The sequence below is a fragment of the Gymnoscopelus braueri genome, assembly GCF_963280865.1.
Source record: "Gymnoscopelus braueri genome assembly, chromosome: 20".
NCBI classification, from domain to species: domain Eukaryota; kingdom Metazoa; phylum Chordata; class Actinopteri; order Myctophiformes; family Myctophidae; genus Gymnoscopelus; species Gymnoscopelus braueri.
This window is the reverse complement of record NC_137622.1, coordinates 1407289-1412127: the sequence shown is the minus strand read 5'-3', so window position 1 is coordinate 1412127 and position 4839 is coordinate 1407289.

Below are 4839 nucleotides of genomic sequence, written 5' to 3'. Positions count from 1 at the left end.
CTCCAGGGCCGAGCAACCATGGTCGTCTGGCTCCCGAGACTACACCCCCACCCTGAGTCTCGCCCCACCTCGGGCTCCTCATCAATACACATACTGCACATCTAATTCCTTCAATAAATACTGTTTAACCTGAGCAGAAGGTGTGGTCTCTTACTAGTGAAATGACTAATGACTTGTTGACTGTAGCTCTCGCAGTAGCCTATGCTTTTCAAGATAGAAGTCCACGGTGAAAGTTATAGCCTATTATAATATATTTCAGCATTGGGAAGTAACTGTTGCCAATATTGTGGGGACACGCCTCGGCCCACATATTCTGGTCACATGATGTGGTTTGTGCAAATGTTAATATTTTCTTTGTGTTTAAACACTTTACCTATATTTATAGAAACATATAAATCGTCGCTGTCGGGCAGATCTCCATTTTTCAACCTTTTTTTCTTCTCCACATTAATGGTCAAAAACCTCCTGTATTTGGGTAAAGTGATGATAATATAAGGACACATTCAAGGATCTGACAATATATTTAGACACCATACCAACTTTGATGAGGCAGTGTTGTGTTGTTCTAAAAACGATTTTTTTGTTATTTTTTATCTGAAAAGTTAATATTTTGGACATAGCTGGTTTCTGCCCGACAGCAGAATATTAGAATTTAGAAAAAAAAATAGCCAATCTACAAGCTCACACGTGGCTCTATTTTCAAAGAAATAAAAATAAATCAGAAATGTTTGCCTATAATGGCATGCCTAAAATAGGGACACCAAGGTCAAGGTAAAGGTCAACTTTATTGTCGCAGAAGTGAGACATTTGGCTTTCACCTGTGCTGCAACCATAAAAAAACATCCAACATCAATAGCAGTGGCGTAACGGAGGGGCAGCAAGTGCTGCGGTGCGGGGGGGCCACCAGCAGGCGGGGCCCCGCCTGCGCTGATAAAAATATTTTTACAGCAAAAAAAAAGACAAAAGTTGATTTATATTGGTCAAATAGACCCGAATTAGACCCGAATTAGACCGAATTAGACCCGAATTAGACCCGAAATTAGACCCGGTTTTGCACGCACATGCACGCGCGCGCAGCGCGCGTGCATGTACGTGGGCCTCACGTGAAACTCCCGCGGGGAGGCCCCGCGATTCTGCGTTACGCCACTGATCAATAGGCCATATATAGCTTTAACATTTAAATAAAAACAGTTTAGCCAATTACGTTTTGGCATCAGTGACATTAATAGCATTTGTTGTGCCCCCTAAGGGTCAAAGTGAAATCACTTTTGGCGCTGCATTTTTTAGAGCCCCCTCGATGTGTGATTTTAAAATTGGGGCAGATCGGCAACCAGCCAGGCCTGGCGGAGATCTGCGCTCAGAGGAGCGCACTGTTCTAGTTTTCATTAGGAAACCACAAGGCAGAGCAAGCTGGGAAACACTCTCAGAAAGCCAGGTGACAGACCTGTTCAAATACATGTAGTCATCTGAGATGACTAACTGTGTTTGAACACTGTTCACCTTGTAGACCAGTGGTTCTCAAAGTTTGTCGTGCCAAGGACCCTCAAATTGATATGTATTGGGCCGCGGACCCCCCCATCTGAAAATGTTTTGTACCAGGGACCCCCAGAAGGGAAGATTTATGTACAAAAAAACCCCTGATTCTATTCTATCTAAAACATTATTTGAAAGTTTCCAAACATTTCCCCAGACATAAAGGAATGCTCTTGCGTAGTGAATCATGTCCATGGACTCCCGGTTGTGGTTTTTTTGGGCGGTTGTGTGACCTGTGATCTGTCCCATCATCCCACTGTTCTCACACACACACACACAACCTTATTAGTCCTCTGCTCCTCTCTTCATTTAACCCAGACCTGAAGCCGATTCTACAAATGCCTTCTAAATCACTTTTTTTAGAAAATGTATATATATTTGGCCGCGGACCCCTCATCTGAAAATGTTTTGTGCATGGATCCCCCAGCAAAGAAGATTTGTGTTAAAAAAAAAATCTAAATTATTCAAAATACTTTTCCATTTTTTTTCAAAAATAGCAGATGAGCTTGTAGATCTGCTATTCTTGAATAACCAACATACATGGATAAAGTGGTTAGGGTAAGTGATATATATATATATATATTTTTTTTTTGTTTTGTTTTTTAGTTAAAGGTTAAAGTACTATATTCTGATAGTAATCATTGCTACAGAGCGTTTTTGTTCGGTCACAGGGGTCTCTCCAGCTCTTTAGTAAACAGAATATAAATACATTTTCAGGTAGGTGACAACATTTAAGCCAATCAGGAGAGAGCACTGAAAATGCAGTGAGTCCAAACAGACCCCAGTGGTTTTCTTACCTTTTTGTGCCCAAGGGCAAGGCACCAATCAAAATCTCAAGGCCTCCCTGTATTCATGGTTCCATGCAAAACAAGTGTGCTGTGTTATCACTCTTATCACTCTGTAAATGTTTATTTTTTATTTACTATTGCCAAATAAAAAGCAAGTGGCTTAAGCAAAAATAGCCCATGTAAAAGCTGACAATTTCATTTGACAATGTGTGGCATTTTCAACTTTTGCTCAATTTGAAAAGTTGGGAAAAACTAAATTCTAATTTAAATGATATGAAATAAAAAATGTTGGCCTATAATGGCTTGAACAAAATACCAGGTTGAAGTAGTTACAATATTTTGTTATGATATAGAATTTGCATCTGTATTGGTAAATGTACTGTTACACAAAGTACTGTTATGGTATATTAAAATGCATAATTCATAACGTTTTGTATAGTGTGGTTGTCACCAGTGGTGGAGAAAGTACTCAAATTTTTTACTTAGGCTAAGTAAAAGTCAATACTGCAAAGTAGAAATACTCTGTTACAAAATGTAGGCCTACTTAAAGTACCAAAAGTAGAAAGTACTCATTATGCAGAATGTACCGTTTCACAACTTTTCTTCAAATGTAGAAAATATATTTAAAGCTTTTGAAAATAGCAGATACAAGCTCACAATGCCTCACATCTTGACGCATTTTGAGCTTGTAGATTGGCTATTTTCAAATGGCCTAAATGTATATAGGGCAGAAGTGGTTAATGTATGTTTTCTAATAACCAATTATAATAATAATACAAATCTACAAAGTAACTATAAAGTTTTCAAATAATTGTAGTGGATTAAAAGTATGATATCAGAGTAGTCGAGTAGAAGTAAAAGTATTGAAAATTGTAAATACTCCAGTAAAGTAAAAAAAAAAATACCTCAAAATTGTACTGTAGGCTACTTGAGTAAATGTACTTAGTTACTAGTTACTAGTTACTTGCACCACTGGTTGTCACGCATGCTGCGTGTTATGTTGGACATTTGTAATGGTCAACATTGGACACATGAAGGCGCCATTTCCATGCACATGAACATTAGACACTAAATATGATTATAAATACACAAATAGGCTAACAATAAAAAGACACACAAATCCATAAAGTAAAGAGGCAAGGGTTTCTTCTATCACAGCCAGGTACCCTGCCTGTATATTAACGCGTTATAATAAATTAGTAGTAGCCTCTCTTCCCAACCTATAGCCTAAGGTGGAGTTCGAGCAAATGTCAGTAAAATCCTCGGTGTTCCATCCATTTATAACTCCAAGGACCATGTGGTTTAGCTTACACTCTAGCAGTGGTGTGAAGTAACATTTACTCAAGTATTGTAGGCTACTTAAGTACAGTTTTGAGGTATATTTCCAATTTTCAGGAAGTTTTTTACTTCCACTGCATCAGAGGCAAATATTGTACTTTTACTCCACGACAATTATTTGAAAACTTCAATTAATATTACAATATATACATTACAATATATACATTACCCACTACCCAATATATACATTACATTTCGGCAATTGGAAAATATAGCCAAGCTCACAATGTGTCGCAATGTGAAGCATTGTGAGCTTGTAGATCCGCTATTTTCAAAATATATAATAAATAAAACTTGTGAAATGGGACATTCTAGCATAGTTAGTACTTTTCCTTTAGGTACTTTAAGTACATTTTGATGGCAATACTTTTGTACTTTTACTCAAGTAAATGTTTAATTCCGGACTTTTACTTGCAGACTATTTCTAATTTTCTACATTGCAGTATTGATACTTTTAGTAAAAAGTACTTTTTCCACCACTGCTCTCTAGAATTAAATGAACACTGAGGATGGTGCATGTGTAGGTGGAGATTAACAGACAATCTGTCGGATAGCAAAAAGATCAATGGCCATATTCAAAAATAAATATAAAATAAAAATCATATTACATAAATAGGCCTAAACGACTGGAAACAATTAAAACATGCGCCCGGCTCTAATGTGTCTGTGTCCGAGCGGAATGGCCTACAGACCTATAGATGGTAAAAACAACAACTTTAAAACCAGTGGTGGAAAAAGTAGGCTACTCAAATGTTTTACTTAAATAAAAGTATCAAACACTGCAATGTAGACTGTAGAGATATGTTAAAGGTAAAAGTCCGGAATTCAAAATTTACTTGAGTAAAAGTACAAAAGTATTGGTATCAAAATGTAGACCAAAAGTAGAAAGTAGGCCTACTACTCATTATGCAGAATGTCCCATTTCACAAGTTTTCAAATGTATAAAATGGAGATCTGCTATTTTCAAATGGCCGAAATGTATGGGGCTGAAGTGGTAAATGTATGATTTGTAATAATTACTAGTAAGTAAGTAGCTAAGTAAAGTAAAAACAAAAACAAAAAAAAATTGTACTTAAGTACAGTACTTGAGTAAATGTACTTAGTTACTTTACACCAGTGTTTAAAGCCAGGAGTCATAAAGTGAGCCATCCATATCTGCTTTCATTCCGCATGCAGTAGG